The 26,404-nt window shown below is 46.7% G+C and overlaps 1 pseudogene; it reads right to left on the minus strand.

The window, feature by feature from the left end:
* Positions 1-4,564: 4,564 nt before the first annotated feature.
* Positions 4,565-25,235, minus strand: LOC114887627 (annotated as a pseudogene).
* Between the last annotated feature and the right edge of the window lie 1,169 nt (positions 25,236-26,404).

Consider the following 26,404-nt stretch of genomic DNA (forward strand, 5'->3'; position numbering starts at 1 on the left):
GTCCCCTGGGGAGGTGGAGAAGGGGATGTGCCCAGCCAGCAGGGGTAGGGAGCACACAGCCCTCAGTGGTGGGGGACCAAACTTCCCCACCCTTCTTGCCCTTCTTCCCCTTCCCACAGAGGACCAGAGACTCAGAAAGGGAGGGATTGGGTGCGTATCAGAGGAAGGAAACACTTGTCTGAAGGGAGACCTCCCAACAGAAAATGGCGGCAGTGCAGGGAGCGGGGTAGGAAGCCGGGCTGGGTCTGGGTTTTGGATGGTGGGAAGCAGCCTTGCTTGGGCCTCAAGCTGCCTCACTTCTGGGGTGAGTATTTATCTCTGTGTTTTTCTCCCAGGGATGTGAACCTCTTCCTTGAGCACACGCTCAGCCTGCTCTAGCTTTCCTGCCGCCAACAGCCAGTGGGCTGACTCTGCAAACCACCTGGGCTGGGGGGAAGACAGGAATAAAAGCCCACTCCAGTTCAGCCCACCTCCTGGGGATCTTTTGCTCCCTTGCCCTACGTTCCAGGGATAGGCCTCCAGAGCTGTCAACCAGTAGTTCCTGTTTAAAAACCACACAGCACAGCCTATAACATATCCTACTTCCTCCAGATTGATAATGCAGCCCCATCCTGAGGGAACAGTCTGGAATCTATGCCCAGCACTTTGTTCAACACTGGGGAGGGAACAGGAGAAACCAGGACCCAGTAGCCGTGGGGTTGGTGAATGAGCTGAGGAGATAAAATGATCCTGAGAAAGGTACCAGGACAGACCAGAGTCCATGAACTTCCTAAGAATAGGAAAAAAGGTGAAGAAAGGTCGAGGGATGGTCAGTGGGAGCTGGCTGTAGTGGGGTGAGTGTAGGCCTGGCTGGGGAGGATGATCTGGTTCCAGAGTTGTCAGGGCACCAGCCTGAGTCAAGTTGGGGGCCCAGTCCGGACCTTGTGGGAGAGAAATAGTCATGGCCCCTCTCCCAGCCTCAGTCTACCCATCCATAAATGGAACTGAGGGCAAAGGCAAAAAGGGACTAGATGCACTAGATGGTCCCAGAGGACCTTCCCAGCTCTGATGTTCTTTGAAAATGGGACACCTGGGGTTTTACTCAGCTCTGCCTCTCCTGGTCATGAAACCCTGGGCACATTACTCTCCTCCTCTGAGCTTTGGTTTCCTGGAAGTAAAATGGGAGGCTAGTCTACTGTTCCTCAAAGTCTATGTTGCAGGACATTAGTAGGTGTAAGTTATAAGAAAAAAGACTTCCATGATAAAATAGAAAATTCATTAGGCTTTCTTTACTGTAGGAACCTATCAGAACCTTTAAATGGCAAATGTACACTAAAAATCTTGGAGAGGCAGAGAGAACATGCAGTTTTCCAAACTGACTTCACCACAGAACCATTTTTCTGTAGAACATATTTTAGGACTGGCATCTGAGGAACATACTTGACTCACTCTGGACTAGCTTATCTAGAAACCCTCCAGGTCCAGTATGTGATCATTTTAGGCATTCCCTTCATCTTTCAGTCCCCTGGACTCCTGCCCCTTTGAGGACTTGTCTCCTTGCCCCAGTCTTTCCTGGACACTTCCATCTCTGGGCCCTTGCTCTGCTCACCTTAGTGTGCCCTTTGTGCGTGGCCTTCTGTGACTTTCCCTGGCTCAGCCCTGGAGAGCTCAAACTCCATCCAGCTGCCCCTTCTCTCATCTTTTCTGGTCCCCAGAGGCCTGAGGGGTGCTGTCTGGGCCCTCCTGGTAGGATTCAATGTGATGGCTTCCCATAGCCCCAAGTTGTGTTTCCCTGGTTCCCAATCCCATGCCCCAGCCTCAAATTTCCCACACCCAGCCTCCAGCCTCTAGTCCTCCGTCAAGAGACCTTATTCCCCAGCCCCCTATGAGGCCTCTGGCCCCAAGTCTCCTGGTTCCCAGCCCCAGACCCCTGCACCTTGAACCTCAGCTCCCGGCCCTAGTCCCACTTCCCACCCATGGCTCCCAGCCTTCCTCTCTAAAGCCGTGTCTGAGATTTTGGGTTCTAGGCAGTTGAAGTTGAGGCAGCACTTCCTCTCTCCCTAGCTGCATCTCTTGAGTCTTTGGGCCCGAGCCAGGGTCAAAGGAGAGCCAGGGCCCAGAGGAGAGGCAGGATGGGAGGTGAACCCCACAGGTATTTAAAGTAATTACCCTCCTCGCCCCATCATAAGCCTGGTTCAAGATGAGGGAACACCTTGGAGGCAAAAATATAGATTATGAACTAGAACATTCTAGTGAGGCAAGTGGCAAGGGGTGGGGGGATGGTGGGAAGGTCAGTGCAGAACGATGAGGGTGGCAAGCCTAACTCAGCAGGTGACCCTGGGATGGGACTGGGGATAAGGACCAGTCACAGGTGTAAAGGTCCATTTTCCAGATGTGGGAGCTGATGCTCTGTGACTTGTGGTAGGCTATGTAACCATTCAGTGGCTAGTGACTAACCCCAAATTGTCTCCGTGTATTGAGATCTCAATTTGCGCTTTCCAAAGTGCTTTCTCTTCATCACTTCCTCCTTCTAGAAATATTTTCTGTACAGAGCCTCTGAGGACCGCCCCCCCCCCCACATTTTTTCTCCTGCTACGTCCCTGGCTGTTGTTCCTCAAACTCCTTTGCTGACTTTCCTCATCCTCCCACTGCCTAAACTTTGGAGTATCTGGGCTCAGTCCTTGGACCTTCACACCCACTTCACAGGTGACTTATGCCACCCACACATTGATAGCTTACACATTCATGTCTCCAGCCCAGCCCCTCCTCTGAACTCCAGACTCGTATATCCAATATTTCCTCATCTGTAAAATGGGGATAATAATAGCTCAACATCACGGGGTTGTTATGAGGATTAAATGAGTTAAGACATGTAAAGCATTGGAAGCGTGCCTGCCTCCGATTAGTACTACGGCTGGAGCTATGATTATTGTTATCGCTGTCATTATTGCTGCCTGCCAGCTCCACTTGGATATCTAGAATCATCTCAGACATGACTCATCCCTAACCCAAAACTGCTCTATCTTCAGCCTTGCTTATCTCAGTAGATGGCAACCCTCTCCTTCCAGTAGCTCAGGCCTCAAACGTTGCAGTCATTCTTGACTTTACTCTTTCTCTCACATCCTGAATCTAATTCATTAGAAAATCCTGTTGTCTCTTCCTTAAATATATCCAGGGTGCAGCCACTGTGGTCTCGGCCAGGGTCATCTCTCACCTGGATAACTGCCTCCACACTGGTCTTCCTGCTTCTATCCTGACTCATTGTACAGTCTGTCCTCAACGTAGCATTCAGAAGGTTCCCTTTGACATATAAGTCAAATCATATCCCTCCACCATTTGAGATGCTCTATCAACTTATCTTTTTCAGAGTAAAGCTCCAGGCCTTATAAGTACTTGCAAGGCCCCTGTGTGATCAGCTTCTTCTCCCTCCTTGATCTAATTTCCTTCTACTGCTTCCTTGCTGCTCTGCTCCAACCATGTGGGAACATGCCAAGCACTTTCCTTACTAGATGACTTTGCACTACTGTTACCTTTGCCCGTTAATAGTAAACAAACCATCAAGTTTCTGCAAGATAAAGATGATAATGAGATCATACAAAGGGCTAGGGCTTGGGGCAGTAGGCACAGAGAGAGGAACCCAGAGACCTTGGCAGGGGCCAGATCATGAATGTCCCTGAATGCCTCCTGAGCAGTGGGCAGCCAAGGAAGGTGGTGTGTGCAGGGCAGGGCTGGACTCCCCTCAGGTGCAAAATCTCAGGGGTGCCAAAAAACTCAGTAATCAAAATATGTAATATTTTAACGTAATATTTAAAAGAATCAAAATTAATGCAAAAAAAATCTACGATGAACAAAATGTCAAACTTGAAAAAAAATTTATTTATTAGTTTTGGCTGCATCGGGTCTTTGTTGCTGCGCACAGGCTTTCTCTAGTTGCGGCGAGCGGGGGCTACTCTTTGTTGCGGTGCGCAGGCTTCTCATTACGGTGGCTTCTCTTGTTGCAGAGTCTGGGCGCTAGGCACGCGGGCTTCAGTAGTTGTGGCACGCAGTCTCAGTAGTTTTGGCTCACGGGCTCTAGAGTGCAGGCTCAGTAGTTGTGGTGCACGGGCTTAGTTGCTCCACAGCATGTGGGATCTTCCTGGACCAGGGCTCGAACCCATGTCCCCTGCATTGGCAGGCAGATTCTTAACCACTGTGCCACCGGGGAAGTCCCAAAATGTCAAACTTTGAAGGGAAGACAGGGGCAGGGTGAGGCAGGAGAGGTGAGTCCAAGTGCCTTTCATCCTAGTCCCAGCCCTGGACTCAAAATCCTTCTGGGAGGATGAACTGGACATGGATATCACTGGGAAGGCCCAGGGAGAAAAAGAGGTGCAGAGACCCGGCCCAGGGACTGGACAGGACTTTCCTGGCTTGTAAAATGCGGGTAGCAGGTCTTGTCCCGCAGGAACCCCGGAGGATTAGTGAGATAATGGAGAGAAACCCTGCATTGGTGGTGGTGCAGGTTGGGTTGGGAGGCAGGTAAAGGCCAGAGAGGGGTGGGGCATGGCACAGGGGCAGGGCTGCGTGGGGGAAGGGGCACTCACCTGGCTCACTCAGGTGAGGACGGTCCCGAACCAGTCATCCGGCCAGGAAGGGAGGAGTGCAGCAGGTGAAGGAGCTGAGAGGTGGGACCAGGTGATGAGGCCTCGAGCTCGAGCTCGAACCTGGGGCCAGGTCTCAGGGGCAGCGCCAAGGCCGAGAGGCGGGGCCAGGGTCGGAGACGCAGCTGAGGCTCTGAAGGCTGGGTTGGTAGGATGAGGGGGTGGGGCCAGAAGCCGGGGTCGGGGCAGGGCCAAGGCTAAGCGTCCGCAGAATCAGAGACCAGGACCAGTGGGATTCCGGCGGGTACCTGCGGTTTCGATGCGCGGTTGCACATTTGCGCCAGCAGCTTCAGAGTCAGGTACAGGTCGCACGGGCCCTCCTCCGCCCCTCCCTGGGGCTGGGGCAATAGGTGCCTGTCCGTGGATGCGGCAGGAGGCAGGCTTCCTGGGCCAGTGTAGAATCCCATTAGCTCAGGAAGGAGCCAGAGCAGGCCTTGGGTAGGCAGCTGAGCGTGGATGAACTGCTAGCTTTCCGGGCTGGGCAGCCACAGCTTGCGTCCACCCGCTCCTGCCTCTCTGCAGCCGCTGCCAGAGCCCCTCATCGCCTCCACCCCCAGCCCAGAACGGGTACAAGGACCAGGAATCCTGGGTTCTCTTCTGGACTGCAGATCATGCCATCCTCCATGCCTCTTTCACGTGGTCTTCCCAGTGCCATCAGTACCGGTTCCTGCCATCCCGGGAGAGGCAGGCAGAGGCTGAGGAGGAAGGGCCTGAGGGATGGAGGGATGAGACCAGATCTCAGTGACTCCTCTTGCTGTGTTTTGCCTTCTTGGGCCTCATCAGTGCCAACCCAAGGCTCACTGGAGGCGGAAGAGAAGAGGAGGAGAAGCGCCTGGAGTCCAGCAGGAAAGCTTGGATGAGTTGGGAGGCTGAACTTCCTGGACAAGAGCCCAGGTGTAAGAGGCACACTGCTCCAGCAGCCAGGATCCGGCCTGGAGGGCTGAGACTAGCCTGCTTCAGCATTCTTCTCCCCTTTCTTCTTTTCTCCTCTGTTTCCAGATGTTAGCATCCGCCTCAGGGAGGGGGAAGAGTTTCACAGCCTCCTGATTGGCTGCGTTCATTTTAGTCCCTTCTCTGCTTCCAGGAAAGACTGAATAGGGAGGTGGGGGAAGCAAGATGCATAAAGGTTTTCAGTGTAACTAAAAGAAAGCCGTGAAGGGAGCAGAGAAAACTGGCGAGAAACGTGGGAGCGCGGTGTGTGTGTGTGTGTGTGTGTGTGTACACACACACGATTTCTGCTGTCAAGTCAACCGAGTCCAAGTGGGGGCTCCGTTGTTTCTTAGCTGTGTCTCACGACCTTCCTCAGCCTAAGGATAATACTACTACTTACCTTGTAGCTTATCAAGCATTTTGGCACATATAATGACATTATAGTGTCATATAGGATAGTTTTCCTGCCCTAAAAATCCCCCGTGTCCCTCCTATTCATCCTTCTTCCCTCCCTCTGAGCCTTGAGCAATCACTGATGTTTTTACTGTCTTCATAGATTTCACTTTTTTTTTTTTTTTTTTGCGGTGCGCGGGCCTCTCACTGTTGCGGCCTCTCCCGTTGCGGAGCACAGGCTCCGGACGCGCAGGCTCAGCGGCCATGGCTCACGTGCCCAGCCGCTCCGCGGCATGTGGGATCTTCCCGGACCGGGGCACGAACCCGTGTCCCCTGCATCGGCAGGCAGACTCTCAACCACTGCGCCACCAGGGCCCCATAGATTTCACATTTTTGATGCTACTGTAAATGGTATTCTTTTTAAAATTTCAAATTCCGGTTGTTTATTGCTAGTATATAGAAATACAATTCTTTTTTTTTAAAAATGTATTTATTTATGTTTGGCCGTGTTGACTCTTCGCTGCTGCGCGCAGGCTTTTCTCTAGTTGTGGCGAGCGGGGGCTACTCTGTTTCGGTGCGTGGGCTTCTCATTGCGGTGGCTTCTCTCTCACTGTTTTTTTAATAAATTTATTTATTTTATTTATTTATGTTTGGCTGTGTTGGGTCCTTGTTGCTGCGCGCAGGCTTTTCTCTAGTTGCGGTGAGCGGGGGCTACTCTTCGTCGTGGTGCACGGACTTCTCATTGCAGTGGCTTCTCTTGTTGCGGAGCACAGGCTCTAGGTGCACGGGCTTCAGTAGTTGTGGCACGTGAGCTCAGAAGTTGTGGCTCGTGGGCTCTAGAGCGCAGGCTCAGTAGTTGTGGTGCATGGGCTTAGTTGCTCCACGGCATGTGGGATCTTCCAGGGCCAAGGCTTGAACCCATGTCCCCTGCATTGGCAGGCGGATTCTTAACCATTGCGCCTCCAGGGAAGTCCTAGAAATACAATTCTTTAAAAATATTGATCTGACAGCCCACAACCTTGCTAAATTTGTTTTCATTGTGGTAGCATTTGTGTAGATTCCATTGGATTTTCTACATAGACGATCGCTGCATGAATTTTTGGACAGAGAGTTAGCTGAAGTGGAGCGGCCTCTGTGGGAACAGTGGGAGAAGTTGTGCATAGCTACTTTTAATGAAATGGTAGGGTGGATCTGGCTAGGAGTGGGGGGCCCAGGGGAAGTATTCTCTGGAACCACAGGTCCAGTAGAAGTCCCTCCCGTCTTCCCCTGGCTGCCATTTCTCCATTCCTCCACTTGGTGTGGACGTACAGGAGATGCAGGGGCTCTGGCCACTCTCTGCCCCTTCTCAGTTCTCAGGAGGACTGGAGTGGGACCATCTGCTGCTCTGCTGCTTGTGCCCCGATTTCTCTTTCCACCTACGGGGGAAGGAGAAGCAGGGTGTGGGAGTAGAGATGGGGGATCCTTTTTAGGTGTTTGTGCTCAGCTGTCCCATTTTATGCCCAAATCTCCCACTGTTTCCAAGAGTCCCAGAAAGGATTCTAGGGGACTCAACCTATCTGTGAGAACAGGACCAGGAGCCAAAGGAAGCAGGAAGCCTGGATTCTGGCTGTGGCTCCACCAGAGTCCAGCTGAATGACCCCAGGTAAGTCCCTGCTCTCCCCTGGGTCTGGCCTTTTTTTGTTAAATGGGGCTGGATCAAGGATTTGTGAGGGCCTTATAGCTCTGAGTGTAGGGAGGGGAGGGGAGCGGGCAGCGTACCTTCTCTCCACGTCCTGCAGTGTGTTGGGCAGTGGCAGCCCCAGAGTCTCTGGCAGGAGAACAGGGATGGGGCAGGCAGCCACAAGGACCGCTCCATAGATGAAGAGAGGCAGGGAAGGGTAGAGCTCAGAGGTCATGCCCACCAGTGGGCTCAGAATGCTGCCTATGTTGGCCAAGGTGGTTGTCACACTCGGACCTCTCTGCCTGTGGAGAGGAAGAGCACCTTGGTGAGGCCGGTGAGGCTTGTGGGTGCCCTAACTCTGCCTGCCAATGGTGTTTTCTTTTTTCACATTCCGTACACGGCCAAATGCTTGCACTTACCTTGGCTAAAAGGAAAGTTGGAAGCAAATGGTTTTGGAACCAGGAAGCCTGGGTTCCAGTTCCAGTTTGAACCTGCTGTATAACTGAACATGTCCCCAACCAACCTCTCCCCCAAGCTCCAGATGCTATATCTAGCTTCCTACTTAACACCTTAATTTGTATGTCCAAAGGGCCCCTCAAATTGTATATGGCCAAGAACTTTTCGTTTCTACCTCCAAATCTTTGCTCAGATTTCCCCATCCTGGCACAGGGCACTTCTAACCACTCAGTTGCTCAAGCTCAAGTATCTGTAATTATCCCCGATACCTCCTGTTCCCTTATTTCCCCACATCCAAAATATGAATTTGGTTGGCTCTTCTTCCAGAACACATTCAGAATCAGTTCCTCTTCTCCATCTCTACAACCACTGCCCCCCAGTTCATGCGAAGCCATTTTCACCTCTATTTATTTTTTTAAAGATTTTTTTTGGATGTGGACCATTTAAAAAAAAAATTATTTATTTTATTTTTATTTATTTTTGGCTGTGTTGGGTCTTTGTTGCTGGGCGTGGGCTTTCTCTAGTTGCGGCGAGCGGGAGCTATTCTTCGTCGCAGTGCGCGGGCTTCTCGTTGCGGTGGCTTCTCTTGTCGCGGAGCAGGGGCTCTAGGCGCGCGGGCTTCAGTAGTCGTGGCTCGTGGGCTCCAGAGCCCAGGCTCAGTAGTTGTAGCGCACGGGCTTAGATGATCCACGACACGTATGATCTTCCCAGACCAGGGCTCGAACCCGTGTCCCCTGCGTTGGCAGGTGGATTCTTAACCACTGTGCCACCAGGGATGCCTGGATGTGGACCCTTTTAAAAGTCTTTTATTGAATTTGTTACAATATTGTTTCTGGTTTATGTTTTGTTTTGTTTTTGGCCACGAGGCATGTGGGATCTTAGCTCCCCGATTAGGGATTGAACCCACACTCCCTGCATTGGAAGGCAAAGTCTTAACCATTGGACTGCCAGGGAAGTCCCCATTTTCACCTCTTGACAGTACTATTGCAGTAGCCTCCTGACTGGTTTTCCCATTTTCACTCTTGGCCCTTCTATCCCCAGCCTATTCTCCATGAGGAAGACAAAGTGATCTTTAAAACTGTAACTCAGATATTTTCACCCTCTGCTTAAAAACATCCTGTGATATCTCATCATGCTAGAATAAAATCTGACCTCCTTCTAAATCCCTACATGATTGCTCCTTGCCTACCAAGTTCTTATCTTATGCCCTATCCCTTTGTTTCCTCATTTATTCCTTAGTGTTTGCCTTTGATCTTTACCAAGGAGACCTACCCTGATCATCTTATCTAAAGCTACCCAGTCACTCTCTTTTTCTACTTTTTTTTTGGATCTCAGAGGCAGAGGGTTGAGTTACTCATAACCCTCAGTTCATGACCCTCACCCTCTATTATCATTTGTCCTTGAAAGGCTCCCTTATTCCCCCCCCTTAATTGTTTACTCCTTTTATTATCATTACCCACTCCTAATCCCCTCCTTGCCAAAGTCAACCATTCTATTGCGTTTGATGTGCTTTTTTTTTTTTAAGGTTTATTTATTTATTTATTTAGCTGTTTTGGGTCTTTGCTGCTGCATGTGGGCTTTCTCTAGTTGTGGCGAGCGGGGTCTACTCTTGGTTGCGGTGCACGGGCTTCTCATTGCGGTGGCTTCTCTTGTTGCGGAGCACGGGCTCTAAGCACGTGGGCTTCAGTAGTTGCGGCACACGGGTTCAGTAGTTGTGGTACACGGGCTTCGTTGCTCCAAGGCATGTGGGATCTTCCCAGACCAGGGCTCAAACCCGTGTCCCCTGCACTGGCAGGCGGATTCTTAATCATTGCTCCACCAGGGAAGTCCCTGCATTTTTTATTTGTATATGTTCTTGTAAAATGTGTATTGTTTTGTGTGCAAATATTTTAACTTACCTAAATGGTAGAGGTAATAGATCATTCTATTTCTCATTTCACTCAGCACTCTGTTTCCTGACCAGGGATTGAACATGGAACCTGGCAGTGAAAGCGCCGAGTCCTAACCACTGGACCGCCAGGGAATTCCGCTCTGTCTTTTAAATTTGTCCATTGTGTCCTTCAATAAGCAGAAGTCCTTTTTGATATAATGAAATTGATATAGCTACCATGTTTCTCTCTTCCTCTTCCTCCCTCTCCCTTTCTTTCCCCCTCCTTTCCCCACTCCCTGCTCCCCTCCATCTCCATCTCCATCTCCATCTGCGTCTGCATCTCCATCTCTATCTGTCTATCTCCAAGCCCTCTCTTCAATTCTGCTTGTCTCTTCTTGCACCAAGAAAGCCATAGACATGCCATGGCTTTGTTGTATGTCTTAATAGATGGTAGAGTGAGACTCTCTTCTTTGCTTTTCTGTTTCAGAATTGACTAGCAATTGTGGTCTTTTTTCTTCCATATAAATTTTAGAGTAAGTTTTTGGAGTTCCTAAAAAATGATCTAATTGAAATTCTGATTAGATTCTGTTGAATTTCTATAAATTTCTAAAAGTTAACTTCGAGAGGATGGACATCTTTATTATGCCATTCTAAACAAGAGTGTGGAATGTCTCTCCACTTACTAAAATAATCTTTGTGATCTTAAAAATGTTTCAGAAATTTTCTCCATGGAAGTCTTGGCTGTCCTCTGTTAATTTCCTGATAATATCTAGCTTTTGGTGTTATTCTGAATGGTGTCTTCATTTTCAAAGATTTTCTATGTTATTTTCTGGATTATTTCTCTAGATTATTGCTTCTAGGTTATTGCTATTGACATTTTGGTAATTTGATTTTGTATCCAGCATCCTGCTGAACTCTTTTATTAGTTTTAATTGCTTATTGATTTTATTGGTTTATCTAGGTCAATGATCATATACTCTCTAAATAATGATGTTTTAAACGCTTGTCTTTTAAATTGCTTATTTCCTTCCCAGTAGAGCTGTGCTGTCCAGGACCCCCAGTACTGTGTTAAACAGTTGATTCTAAGATCAAAGAGAATGCACATGACTTTCTTCATTATGTATAGTGTTTGTTCAGGTGCTCTGCTTAACTCTCTGGGCTCCCAATTTCCCTTAGATGGTTGGCCTAGTTTTCCCTGACTCTTATTCCAGCTCTTTGGTGGACATTTAAAAATACTTTAAGGATATTTAAAAATACTTTATACTTTTTGGGGGTTATTGTCAATGTTATTTTTTTATTTTAATGGAAATAGAAGTCCTTTTTTTCTAATAGATTTCCAGAAGTTCTTTATAAATGCTGCATACAAATCCCTGTAAATGCCTTCTTTTTCTCTTTTCACCTTGTTTATAGTGAAATAAATGACCAGGATTAAAAAAAAATCCAACGTAGAAAACTTTATCAATGTGCCTTTTTTGGTTAGCCTTTTCTTCTTTATGTCTTCAGAAATCCTCCCCTCTTCAGCAGAAATTAACTTTTCTTTAAGGTTGAAATATGATTGCATTTTATTTATTTCCCAAATGGGTTAGTAGATGTCCTGGTACTATTTGTTAAATAGGCCACGTTTTATCCTATCATCCTCTGCAAGTTTTCCTACGTGTGGTCTGTTTTGGAGCTTGCTATTCTTTTCCATTGGACAATTTGTTCTTTCCTGCTCCAGCATCCACTATCTTAATTACTACAATTTTATAATAAGAGTTTATAATATGCCTTGATTTCTGGTAGGGCAAGTCCTTCCCCTCTGTCCTTTTTAAAAAAGTACCTTGGTTATACTTGGTCCACAGCACTTTTATATACATTTTAGAATTTGCTTGCTAGTTTCTTGAAAATATCTGTCGGGATTTTTTTTTTTTTTTTCGGTACGCTGGCCTCTCACTGCTGTGGCCTCTCCCGTTGCGGACCACAGGCTCCGGATGCGCAGGCTCAGCGGCCATGGCTCACGGGCCCAGCCGCTCCGCGGCATGTGGGATCTTCCCGGACTGGGGCACGAACCTGCATTCCCTGCATCGGCAGGCGGACTCTCAACCACTGCGCCACCAGGGAAGTCCTATCTATTGGGATTTTGATCAAAATTGCATTGAATTTATAAATCAATCTTGGAATCACTAACATTTTAATATCATCTTATGTCAATTATGAGTTGACATATTATGAGATTTCCTCTCCATGCACATAATACATTTATTTACATTTTCTTTAATACCTTTTAATATAATTTAAAAATTTTCTTGAAAAAAGTCTAATTTTTAGAAGAGTAGAGAATGCAGTTGATCTTTTGTTTATTGACCTTGTATCTAGCCACCTTGCCAAACTTTACTATTTCTAATAATTTTAGATTTTTAAAATTAATTTTTATTGGAGTGCAGTTGATTTACAGTGTTGTGTTAGTTTCTGCTGTACAGCAAAGTGAATCAGTAAAGTTATACCTATATATATATCCACTCTTTTTTGGAATCTTTTCCCACATAGGTCATTACAGAGTATTGAGTAGAGTTCCCTGTGCTATACAGTAGGTTCTTATTAGTTATCTATTTTATATACAGACAGTTATATCCTCTCTAAATAGTGATAGTTTTGATTTTTCCTTTCCAGTTCTATTTCTGTTATTTGTTATTCTTAGCCTAGGCATTGACCACACTCTCCAGGATAATGTTGAATAGAGGAGGAAACAGCAGGCACATTGGTCTTATTCCCAAGTTTAAAGAGAATGTTTCTAGGGCTTCCCTGGTGGTGCAGTGGTTAAGAATCCGCCTGCCAATGCAGGGGACACGGGTTCGAGCCTTGGCCCTGGAAGATCCCACATGCTGCGGAGCAACTAAGCCCGTGCACCACAACTACTGAGCCTGCGCTCTAGAGCCTGAGAACCACAACTACTGAGCCCGTGTGCCACAACTACTGAAGCCCACGCACCCTAGAGCCCGTGCTCTGCAACAAGAGAAGCCACTGCAATGAGAAGCCCATGCACCGCAACGAAGAGTAATCCCCGCTCTCCGCAACTAGAGAAAGCCCGCGCGCAGCAACGAAGACCCAACGCAGCCAAAAATAAATAAAATAAATTTTAAAAATACAAAAAAAAAAAGAGACAGTGCTTCTAATGTTTAACCATCAAGAAATAATATTTGCTGTGGATTTTTGGTAGATGTTCCATATCAACTTAAATTTCCTTCTATTGTTGTTTTACTAAGACTATTTTTAATGGATGCTAATTTTTATTAAATATTTTTTGTTTTTATTGGGATGATAATCTATTAATATAGATTAATAGATCTATATTAATATATTTTAATTTTTGTGATATTAATATATTTTCTAAAGTAAAACTACCCTTGCTTTCCTGAGTCAGCTCTCCTTGGTCATAATGTATTATCATTTTTTATACATCACTGAATTCATTTTTCTAATATTTTGTTTAAGATTTTTGTATCTGTTTATGAGTAATATTGGCCTGTAATTTTATTTCACAACTATCCTCTTTTGGTTTCAGGATCACCTGACCTCACAGAATGTATTTGACATAATTTCCCTTTTTCTCTTTTTTGGGGAAGCGTTTGTATAACATTGGAAGATTTGTTCCTTAAAAGTGTGGTGGAACTCACCTGTATTAATATCTGGGTCTGGTGTTTTCTTTGAGGCAAGATTTTAAAGTTTACTCTTCAGAATTTGTTTTTTCTTTTTCTTTCTTTTTTTTTTTTTTGCGGTACGCGGGCCTCTCACTGTTGTGGCCTCTCCCGTCGCGGAGTACAGGCTCTGGACGCGCAGGCTCAGCGGCCATGGCTCACGGGCCCAGCCGCTCCGTGGCATGTGGGATCTTCCAGGACCGGGGCACGAACCTGTGTCCCCTGCATCAGCAGGTGGACTCTCAACCACTGTGCCACCAGGGAAGCCCCCAGAATTTTTATTTCTTCTAGAATCAGTTTTCCTATATTATTTTTTTTAGGAATTTGTCAATTTCATCTAAATTTAAAATTTATCAGGACTTCCCTGGTGGTCCAGTGGTAAAGAATCCGCTTTCCAATGCAAGGAACGCGGGTTCCATCCTTGGTTGGGGAGCTAGAATCCCACATGCCATGGGGCAACTAAGCCCACAGCCTCAACTACTGCGCTAACGCGCCTCAGTGAGGGAGCCCGCATGCTGCAAACTGCAGAGCCCACATGCTCTGGAGCCTGTGTGGCCCAACCAGAGAGAGAAAACCCACACGCCACAACTAGAGAGAAGCCTGAGCCACAACGAGGACCCCGATGCAGCCAAAAAAAAAAAAAAATTTATCAGTATAGGCTGGTTTATAGTTTTTTGCATCTTTAATTACTTAATTAAAATTTTGCATCTTAATTTCTCTAGATCTATAGTTCAGTTTTTTTTAATTCCTAATATTTATTCGTGTCCAGTTTTTTATTTTTTTTATTATTATTACTAGGCATTTGTCCATTTCACTGATATTTTCAAAGATTGACTTTTTGTTTTGTTGACCCTCTTTTTTATACATTTGTTTTCTATTTAATCTGTTTCTGGTACTATTATTATTGTGTTTTATAGATAAGATGACTGAGCATTTGGACCAGTTACCTTTTATACCAGAACCATATTCCTTTTTTTTTTGGGCCATGCCCTGCGGCTTGTGGGATCTTAGTTCCCCAACCAGGGATTGAACCTGGACCCCAGCAGTGAAAGCGCTGAGTCCTAACCACTGGACTGCTGGGGAATTCTGAGCCATATTCTTAACCATTGTACTTTTTTTGGTCCTAAAGTCTATTTCGGCTTCTATATCTACCTAACTTTCTTCTGGTTAACATTTGTCTAGTATAACATTTTCTATTTCTCCACATTTAAGATTTTCATGGTCTAACATTTTAAATGGGTCTCTTGTAAACTTCATGAACTAGACTTAAATAAAATCAACTTGGACAATCTCTGCCTCTTAACTGGTAGGTTTAATCTATTTATATCTATTGTTGTGACATATATTTTGAGTTATTGATACCATCTTACTTTTTGTCTTTAATTTGTTCTAATTTCTGTATGTTTTTGTTCTCCTTTGTTGCCTTAAAAAATAATTGATTGACCTTTGTGTCCTTTCTGGCTGGAAACCTTTTGGCTCTAGGACCTCATTGTTCCATTCCAGGACTCCTCCCCAACACCGCTAGGAGAAAACAGTGTTTTTACCTTGCAATAGGTCCTCTTCCCCTCCTTCTAACTCCCTACCCTAAGGGACCTGCTTTTGATAGGCGCATACTTTGATTAGTTGTTTGCTCTGGGAGAGGGTGTTTTGGAGAGACCCCTCCTCATGGGGAGGCTTAAGTAACAATTGATGAATTATAAGAAAGAAGCATTCATTAATGCCAAGAGTTTTGCTTTGCTGAGTGATGTATGCAGATATACAGCCAGAGATGAATTCCTAGGAGGAGATTTTAGCAGTTATGTGGAGGAAGTATCAGGAGAGAGAAAGAGGAGAAGAATAAGTGACTGTTAGCCAAGAATGGATTTGAGGGACAACAGAAATGCCTATTAAGTGTTTTGGCTGTGTGGTATGTGATATAAGCATCTCTTCCATCCCTCAAGGAGTCTTCATAAAATCAACAATGTTTAGTGACACTTTTTAGGGCATTTTTCTCCTTAGAGATGTGCCGAAGTACAGTGTCCTGTCTCAAGGTTGGTAAAGGGCACAGTGAGAAGCTGTCCATAGAAGACAATCTAATCTTATATGAGCTACACTGAAATTAATTAAGAATTAAACAATATTATTGGCTCCAGAATAGACAGACAAGTCCATGGAACTGAAGAGTCCAGGGTGCCAGCCAGGAAAGTTTGGGTTACTCCTAGTGGGGGAAGATAGTGGGTGTTCTAGGTGTTCTAGGAGATGCTATGCCCATCTGTGACTTATTTTGAACCCTCCACCCTACCCTGAGGTCCCACGCACCTGGAGTAGTTGAGGATGACAAAGAAGGGCAGAGAGACCAACAGCTGCAGGTGGCATCAATGGGGCACAGCATAAGCCATGCCAGCCAGGAAGAGCTGGCCTACAGTGGGGACAAATCCAAATAAGAGGCCCAGACCTGGCCGGGCATGGATGGGCAGCCACTCCAGATCTGGGGAGAAGAGCAGAGCTTAGGTTGAAATCAGGGCTGTGTGAGTATGTGCGTATTTGGGGGTGGTTGTCACTTCCAGAAGGAGGACGATCCTCACATTGGAGTAGAAGGGCTCTTCTCTTGAGCGCAGTCCTACTCTGCACCCCTAGGTCCCTCACAGGGTAAAGCAAGGGTGGTTTGATCTCTGGTTAGGTTCCGTGTGTGTGGAGAAAGGAATGGGCTAGAAGACTCTGAATTCCCAGGCATGCTCCTATTCAGTGTCCCCAACCCCAACATTCATGTTTCCTCACTTCTCCCAAACCTCTTTTGAATGGCCTACAGCCACTCCCTCTGCACCTCCTTCAACTCATTTTAATTCAGCAGTTATTTAGAGGTGACGACTCTGTGCCATGCCCTTTGCTTGACCTGGGAAATAGAGATGAATGAGCCTTACCCTCAGGCCATTCTGCACCACTGTCCTTTCTTCCAATGGGTCATTCTCTGGCCTCTGGGCCTTGTATATTCTTTTTAAAAATAATTAATTAATTTATTTGGCCGCTCTGCTTGGCTTGTGGGATCTTAGTTCCCTGACCAGGGATCAAACCCAGGCCCCCTGCAATGGAAGCTTGGACTCCTAACCACTGGAATGCCAGGGAATTCCCTATTCTTTTTGTCTAGAACTCTGCCCCAGAACCTTACTCCTTTCTTTCTGTCTCACTTTTCATTCAGTTCTGAGCTTAGCTGTCACCTCTTCTGGGGAGAGTTCCTGGTTCCCCAAGCCCTGATTGAACACTCCACTTCTGAACTCCCACATCACCCAGATTGGCCCTGATCCTAGCCTTTAGCAAACCAATTTGTAACTGCTTGGCACTCTCTCCAGTCAACTATTAACTCTTTGAGGTCATGGGTAGTGTCCTCTTGTTCACTTGTGTATTCCCAGTGCAGGATGTTACACAAATTAAATGCCTTTCAAAATTGTATTGAATAAAGAGATGTTGAATTAAAGACTCCCTGTGTGACTGGCTTCTCTAAGCAACCCCACTCCAATCTCTGAGCCTTTATTTAGTTTATCCTTACAATGATCCCTAAATATCTAGGATGAATTCCAGCCCCCAATAATCAGAGCTACCGAAGAGGTCATGATCTTATCTTTTTTTTCTGCCCGGGGCACTGCCTACTCCAGGAGAGGCCCAGATAGGTCAGGATCGGCTGGAACAGGTAGACTCCACTTTGTACTCAGGGAAGGAACTGAGGTTTGAATTTGTCAGGTCTGCTGGTTCACTGGCTCCCTGTGATTGAGGAGTCCCCACGAGCCTGGCCCTCCCGGGTTCCCTCTCACTCAAAGTCACGGAAGTGCTGCTGGCGCCCGACAGCCATGCCTGAGAGGAAATGGAAAGCGCAGTAGGTTGGGAAGTTGAGTGCGAAGGCAGCACAGGTCCCTGAGACTGCTAACTGCAGGTAGCTCCAGATCAGCACCTTCTGACAGCCCAGCCTGTGAAAGGAGGGGAAACCTGGGTCTGGAGAGCACATTGCTTGCTCCCCTGCCCCATGTCCCTGGCTGTCTCATCCTTGGTGCCCTGGGCAATCTAACAGCTGCTTGTAAGGCTGCCCACCTGTGCCCATCAGGTAGATGCTGAGATAGGGAATAATTGGGTGAGGGCTGGCATCTAGGGGACTTGGTGTTGGGAGGATCCTTGGGTTGCTGCTGTCCAGGGTCCTGACGCATCCCAGCATACCTCTGTGGAGAGAGCCACGCGCCTTCATCAGTATCATAGAGGGTGTGTTGAAAACAATCCACATACTAGAGCCCCGCTTAAGGCCTGTTGGATATCTGGAAGGTAAGCTAGAAACCTGATTTTTTTTTTTTTTTTTTTTTGCGGTACGCGGGCCTCTCACTGCTGTGGCCTCTCCCGTTGCGGAGCACAGGCTCCGGACGCGCAGGCTCAGCGGCCATGGCTCACGGGCCCAGCCGCTCCGCGGCATGTGGGATCTTCCCGGACCGGGGCACGAACCCATATCCCCTGCATCGGCAGGCGGACTCTCAACCACTGCGCCACCAGGGAAGCCCTAGAAACCTGATTTTTAACAAGCTCCCAAGGTTTGGGAACTACTGCTCTGGGGTGTGGTTGATTGTTTGAATGTTGGTCGATGGTGACTCCGGTTAGGAGAGAGCCTTTTGTGAGTGTTTTTAAAAACATTGAGGTATAATCAACATACAACAGTATGATAGTTTTAGGTATATAACATAATGATTCTATATTTGTATACATTGTGAAATGATCACCACAATACGTCTACTTAAAATACACCACATATGTAGTTACAACAATGTGTGTGTGTGTGTGTGAGACGAGAACACTTAAGATCTACTCTCTCAGCGACTTTCAAATACGCAATACAGTAATAGTCACCATGCTGTACATTATATTCCCATGACTTGTTTAGCTTATAACTGGAATTTGGACTTTTTGACCCCTTTCATTCATTTTGCCCACCCCTTACTCCCTGCCTCTAGCAACTACCTATCTGTTCTCTGTATCTATGAGCTTGGTTTATGTGATTTTTATTTCTGGGAAACCTATGCAAGGCTTATAATTTTGCAAAATGCATATGATTGTGGCTTGTATTTTATGAATAATAAAGCCGATTGTGTCTGCTGAAATGTCTGCTGTGACATTTATAATATTTTTAGATATTATTCTTTAGAAAATTGCCTCCTATTATTCATCCCATGATCTTTTTATGGCCTTGGAAGATAGTCAAAGTTAGGGTATTAACGCTGAGTTGCAGTACTAATTTAACCCTCACCATAACCCCTATTTTATAGATGGAAAAACCAAGTCTAAGAGAGTTTGTATAACCTCCTCATGGGCACACAGCTGTGGCTGATCTGAGACTTGTCTCTAGCTGTTATTGGTTCCTAGGTCTTTGTTTCTGTGACACTCACATGTCACATACAAGGCAGAGTGGTGGGAGGCGACTTCTTCAGGATGTCGGAAAATCCGGATTCTTGTCCTGCTTTGGCCACTTATTAGCTGTGTGACTGTAATTTTTAAAAAAGTAAACATTAACTATTTACGTTATACAATTATAAAGGTAATGAATTATCATTAAAGTTCAAATAATATAGTAATGAAAAGTGAAAAGTTCTCTTCTTTTCAATTCCACTCCTCAGAATTAACAACATCATTTTCTTGGGTTCCTTCTAGGCAGTTTGGGCAAGTTATCCAACATCCCTGAACCTAAGTGTCCTCATTGGTAAAATGCAGTTAATGGTACCATTCATGCTGGCTTCACAAGGTATTGTGAGGAGGAATTGAAATGAGGCAAGACATGGAAAGTGCTGATGGACGGTTGTGTGATTCCTACAGACTTTCCAGACGTGGTCAGGCTTGGGTGGATCAGTCCTGTGTCCCTCTCTGGATTCTCAGGGATGCCAGTCTCCCCTCTGTGTCCAGCCTAGAGGGCTTATGCCTTTGCTCCTTGATCCAGCTTTGTTCACCACTGACCTGTCTGCCATGATCCCCAACGTCAAGTTTCCGACCAGTACTCCTGCCATGATGATGGACTGACTCAGCTGTGGCAAGGTCTTGTGTGTGCACAAGAGGTCCCACTGTGAGGAAGGAAGAACTGGGGTCAAGGAGAGATGGGCCGGCCCCACAGCAGCCCATTCCCTCTCTCCTGGTGGGCTGAGGGTCTTGGATTAGGACAGGCACATAAGGAGGGCTTGCCTCCCTAAGTCACACAATCTTTCTCATCATCTTCTCCTGGTGAGAATGATTCAAGTTATTTCAAAACATGTAAGAGGTATCTTTTGGGATGACAGCTCAGACTACTCGCCCTTTTCTGAACACTAACCCCTCACCCTCTTTCAGGGCTCTTTAACCTGTCCCTCCCCGGGTGCAGCTGAAGAAAACTGACCCTGGAGCTGGACAGAGCTAATTAGTTTTTTTTTTTTAATTTAAATATTTATTTATTTAGCTGTGCCGGGTCTTAGTTGAGGTATGTGGGATCTAGTTCCCTGACCAGGGATTGAACCCGGGGCCCCCAGCATTGGGAGCACTGCGCCTTAGCCACAGGACCACCAGGGAAGTCCCCAGGTTCGTTTTCTTACAAATTTGGAAAAGCGACTCAGAGAAGCAAGCTTGGTAAGGACACCCAAAGTTGGGGTGGGAGGACCAAGTTTGGAAAGACGCGGAAGGGGAGCTGAGAAATCATGAGACAGAGAGAGAGTGGGAAAGGGAGAAGGAGAGGGAGAGGGAGAAAAAGATGAGGGAGGGGGAGAAGGAGGGAGGGGGGAAGGGGAGGGAAGGAGGGGCATAGGGGAAAAGAATGCAGTAATTTAGTCAGAGGGAAGTGGAGGTGAGATCTTAGTGCCCGAGAGGTGAAGATAGAGAGTTCAGCTCTCCTGGTTTTCCTCAACCACCTGATCCCAGTCTTTCATAAGGCTGGGCTCAAGTTCTTGACCTTGGGTTCTGGGAAATACCTTTGCATCCTTCCATTAACTTTCCATAAGCAAATTTGAGAGGGGTGTAGTTATTTGCAATCCTGAATAAGTGGCAATTGGATACCTCAACTAATAGTTTAAATTTTGTTGTTCTTTTTAATGAATATAAGAAAAAAATTCTCCTTTTAAAAGTACTTCCTTTCTAGGTGGAGTAAAACAGCTCCACAGCCTGCAGGAAAATCATACTAAAATCAAAAGTCACACTGACGGATGTGACTTAAAGGATGTGACTTAAATCAAAATGACAAATAGGTGTGGTATTTCCTTTACATAAAAGCGAATTTTTGTATACTTTTGAGTGGATTTTAAAACTCATTTCTTTTGTTAACAGAAGAAAAAGGAAAGGGGGCAGGGATGACCAGGACGTTTAGGGAATGCTCCCTAAGATGTGTTAATATATATCCAAATGAATTCATCCTTCAAGTGTAATTACTTGATAATCTTGATTTGATTGGAGAGGAATCCTTATTTGTGAATTTAATTATTACAGTGAGACTTTTAATACCCTGTGCACACACCATATGATGTAAAATTTGGGTGGTTGGCATTTGAACACTTTCTCCGAAGAGCAATGGACTTTATTGCTGTTTTATTCAAATAACTGCTATTCTGTAGTTCTCTGTGTTATCTGATATAATTTTTATTTTAAAAAGATTTTGGGGCTGTGTCAGACTGGGAATTCATTTTTAACAGTACTTTAATGGAAACTTGTGAATGAAATACTACCGTGGAGATGCATGTGGGACACACTGTAGTGTGGAGCTAGGGATATGATAGACCAGAACTGAGGAATGGAAAGATGAGAAGCAAGAGGTGTAGGAAAGAGGTAAGAGGTCAGAGGAGCGCTGGAGGAGGGACGGACTGGGAGTGTGGGATTGGCAGATGCAAACCATTGTATAGAGGACAGATGAACAACAAGATCCTACTGTGTAGCACAGGGAACGATATTCAATAACCTGTGATAAACCATCATGGAAAAGAATATGAAAAGGAATATACACATGTGTAACTGAATCACTCTGCCGTACAGCAGAAGTTAACACAACATTGTATATCAACTATACATCAATAAAATTAAAAAAAAATAGGTGTATCGATTTTAGATAAAATGGAAAAATAAGGATTTGTTAAAAAAAAAAAAAGAACCAAGGCGTGCAAAGAGAACAAAATCTGTATGCAGCCTGGTGATGAAATCTGGGTGTAGTCCAGAATAGAAATTGATAAATGAGTATACAATATGTACTCAGAAAGAATTTTTCTGCCTCTGTTCTGCCCTAAGGTGCTTGCCATCTGTAAAAGCAACAGTTGGATGGGGCTTACATCACCTTAGGTTTAGCACTGGCTTTTACTATATATACTCTCTTCGTGTGCACCTGAGACTTGAGGATCGTATATTTGTGCGCTCCTGGGCCTCATGTATATAGAATTACTTTCTCAGTAACAGGAACCAAAGTCTAGGAATAGGCAGTGGTGGATTTGAGGGAGACTCAGAGAATTGCTGCCTAGGAAAGCTCTGCACTGCTAACTTGATAAAGGCTGTGATAAATGACAGATGCTGTGAGACCGGCCTCAGGGGAAAGAAAAAGAGAAGAAGAGAAAACGAATGACAGTGGCACCAGGAATTAGAGCAGTGAAATGGTAACTGTTGTTCATCTACAGAACAGAAGTGAACGGGAGACTCAGGCCGGTCATTCATAACAACTCACGCCCTCCCTGCCCTACAGTCATTGGACCCAGGGGTGGGCACCTGACCCAGGCCAGCAAATAAGTCTTTCCTAGAATTTTTCAAAGTTGAAGCGGAGAGACAGTTATTAGGAGTGAGCCCAGAATGGTCAATGGCCACATTGTGAAGGATCCGTGGCAGAGTCACATGCCCAGCATGCAAAGGAAAGTAAATATGAGAGCCAGCAAGGGTCCTGCTCGCATGGCCCTGGTTCCCACAGCTCCTAGAGAAAGCCCTGCCTCTGCTCATCTCGTGGTTTGGTTATGGGAGCCTTTATACCCTCTCTTCATGCTCAGATTAGCTTGAGTTGAATTGCAGCCACTTGCAAACAAGAGTCTTGACTAATACAGTTCAGATAGAAGCTGCTGGTTATTACTAAGGATACCTTAATTCAGAAGAAAAGAAGAAGAGCTCAGACAGAGTTTTTATTGGAACCCAGAGATAGCATCTTTTTCTTATTATATGTATTTATTTTTTGCTTTGCATTTAGAGTGCAGAAGTATCCCTTTGGGATACTGGGCCATTTGGGAGTTCTTTCCAAGAGGCAGACTGAGACTTATCTTTCTCAGGTGACCCGTGCCACTGTGCCTACCAGATACAGCCATGTGGCCTGGGTGGAGTATCTTCACTGCGACTAAGCTTCTTGCTTATGCAACCCCTGATAACTTGTGAGCCGTTTCATTTGCTTCACAACTCAGAAGGCCCAGCTTCACATTAGGTTATGCATATAAGCTGCCTATTATCCTAATGAAATGCTCTCCGGTGCAGCCTTTGGCATTATTGGCCCAAGGAAGAAGTATCCCGGTTGTGTTTATGAAATAGGCCTTTTAGTGCCCTATGTCCATGTGTGGTGGTGGAGAATGGTCCCATTCACAGTGCCTGTTGGAAAAGGATTGGATTATTCTTGGCATCTCCCCACAACTCAGGAAAACTGTGTGCATCTGGCTTTGTCAGTCATTGAAACCAAAAATGATGAGATTACTACCAAGCCTCCATCTAGAAGGAGAGCTAAGGTGCACACTTACCCAGATTCTTTGTTCCAGAGGGCAAGAAATTTGAGCTTTGGATCAAACTGCCTGCTGTTTTGAACAGAAGAACAGCAGCCAGGTTGATAGTTCCCGGAGTATTGTCAAACTTGGAAAGCAGAGCGTAGGGTTTTAAGAAGGGAAATGGAAAAGCAGAATTGGAAGCCACACGTTAAGGTGGGTGGAGGGGAATGTCCCAGGATTTGGGTTGAGGCTGGAGAATAATGAAGAAGGTTCTTCCCCAGCTCTGCAGGGAGGGGATGGCTTATGACGCCTGCATGCCCAGAGGGAGGACTAGCCATCCTTTGTCACCTTCTGCTTCGGCAGCTTGGGTCTGTCTAGTGGGAAGTATGGCTTAACTTTTATCACTTTCAGACAGGTGCTGCATCAGGCGAGTTTGGGGGCTCTGCTCAACCACAGCCTCTTCTCAAGGCATCTTTTCTGCAGAGCCCTGACTAAAGGACAAGGGGCCACGTAATCCCACTATATTGTCCGTTGGCATGGTGATTAGATGAAGTGTGGACACATGAGCCAGTTGCTGGGCTGGGGATGGGGCTGCTCACCAGTGTGTTGAGCTGAGCCAATTGAAGCCTTTTCTGAATTAAGATTCACAGAAATGTTCTGGTTGGTGGTAGGCCCTAAATCTGAGGGGTAATGGATCAGAGCTGGGACCAGTGGTTGTCTTGCAAATGGGCACACAGACGAAATGGGGTGAGGAGAGATTTACAGAGTAAGTGTATAGGGATGTCTCTGGTGCTCCAGTCCCTGGTTCCAGTTTCCATGAGGCCTGGACACACTTTGCTTCCTGCCCTTGCATTCCCTGAAATCCCTTTTCTCGTGAGCTGACTTGAGAGAGCTTCTCTTCCTTGCAACCAAAAGATCATTGACAAGAACAGATGTTAAGAGCACGATCCATGTGACAGCTACAAAGTGCAGAATTCAGCCGGATGAACCACTTAGCAGGCCAGGGAGACTCTACAGTCGACTGTGTGTGTGTTTCGGGGGAGGGGTGTTAAATCACTAGAGATGAAAGGACCCTCCCATAACCCTGTTCTCTTTCCCGTCTTAGTTCCTTGGCTGCTCTCCATCTCCTGGCCCCAGCTGCCGAGAGCTATTTCTAGATGAAGTCAGGAAATTGTTTTTGTCTCTAGGACTCTGAGCCCAGAATCCCCTGCTCAGGAACACCCTCCTTGCCCTCCACTGTCTGCGTGCCTCCTTTCTAGCTTCCTCTGAACCACCGCCCCACCTCCCTACCCTGTGGAATTGCAACCTCTCAGGGAAACCAAAGTAGAATATCAAACTCCAGTAATAGTATCTCTCTCTCTGGTGGAGGTGGAGGGGCAGGGAGCAGCTTTCTGCAAGGAGTTCCATAACCTCCTCTACCAGGAAGACCTCAACTCCAACCCATGTTCTCTTACCTGCATTTAGGCAGAGCTCTTCATAGCTCCAGGGTCTTCAGACAAACTCAGGTCAGGTTCACACAGTCTGTGTGCGTGTGTGTGTGTGTGGGGGATGGTAAGATGGGGACACAGGGGTTGGAAGGAGGAGGTCCAGGTCTCCTCACGTCAGTCACGATGGTGGAAGGGAAGGTGCTATTGTCATAGATCCAGCCGTGGGTGCAGGGCTCTGTGGCCCCCGTGCCGTTGGTCTCTGTGCCATTGGGAAAGGATGGTCCCTGCTGAGGGGGAGGTGAAGAGGAGGCAGATCTTGGGCCGCCCCTGCCCGTCCCGGGGCAGCCAGGCGTCCAGCTCCTCGTCCTTGCTGAGGTTGGTGTCGGCAGGTGAGCGGCAGGGGTGGGTGGGGATGGCAGTGGTGAACTTCTGCAGGGTGTTGTGCAAAACCGTTAGGAGCAGGGGCACAATCAACAGAGTGGTCTGGATCTGCTGGAAGCGGCCCATGCCCCCCAGCCTGCAGCAGGAAGTCATTGAAAGCCATGGGGCAGGATCTCGCAGGGGCACTGGAGCTGAGGGCTCTCCCTCCCACAACCTGTTTCCTGTCTTTCGGTGCAGGGGGAGGAGAGAGACTGCCCTTTGCCTCCTCAGCTCATCAGTTCCTGGGTCTGCTGTGGCCCTAAGTCACCTGAGCTAAAGACTAGTGTTTATAACTTCTTTCGAGGCACCAAGTTAAACTGTGACTTGAAAGTAAGACGTTCAAGTATTAAGACTCATCGGGTCAGTGATTTGTTCAAGGGGATCTAAAGGGCAGGTAAAGTTGGATGGGGTGGAAGAAACCACCTTCTTGTGAAGGAGGGATATGCGTGACGCCCCAAAGTTTGGTGGTATGACTCTCCCCACCCCAGGCCAGAGCAAGCGACCTCCATCTTGGAGGAGATAGGAAAGAGCAGAGGGAGGCCCAGGCTGGTTTGAGCACAAAGCCCCAGCTGAATTCCCCTTTCTCAAGGCCACTTGGGCCACATGGAGTTGGGTAAAAGCTCTGAAGAGCTCACATAGAAATGCCATTGTGCTGTGGTTGTCAGCACCCCCCAACCTGTGAGCACTGCCTCTGTGTTAATCCCAGAACCTGGGCCTTCAGCTAAGCCACAGCTTAACCTCCACTCAAAGAGTGAAGACTGGGAATTCTCTGGTGGTCCAGTGGTTAGGACTCGGCACTTTCACTGTCGGGGGCCAGGTTCAATCCCTGGTGTGGGGAACTAAGATCCAACAAGCATGACATGCGGCCAAAAAAAATATATATATAATAAAATGCTTCAATTTGGGGGGCTCATTTCAACAAGCTTTGACAAATTTATACACCCATGTAACCACTATATAGAACATTTTTATCACCTCCAAATTTCCTGGTACCATACTCCAGATAGCTCTACCTAGTCTTAGGCAATAGATTTGTCTTTTCTAGAGTTTCAAATGAAACTGGCTTCTTTTATTTTATTTTATTTTTTTTATTTTTTACGGTACGCGGGCCTCTCACTGTTGCGGCCTCTCCCGTTGCGGAGCGCAGGCTCCGGACGCGCAGGCTCAGCGGCCATGGCTCACGGGCCCAGCCGCTCCATGGCATGTGGGATCCTCCCGGACCGGGGCACGAACCCGTGTCCCCTGCATCGGCAGGCGGACTCTCAACGACTGCGCCACCAGGGAAGTCCGCAT

This window comes from Monodon monoceros, unplaced genomic scaffold (assembly GCF_005190385.1).
Source record: "Monodon monoceros isolate NGI ecotype Baffin Bay Population unplaced genomic scaffold, NGI_Narwhal_1 Super_Scaffold_7, whole genome shotgun sequence".
Taxonomy (NCBI): domain Eukaryota; kingdom Metazoa; phylum Chordata; class Mammalia; order Artiodactyla; family Monodontidae; genus Monodon; species Monodon monoceros.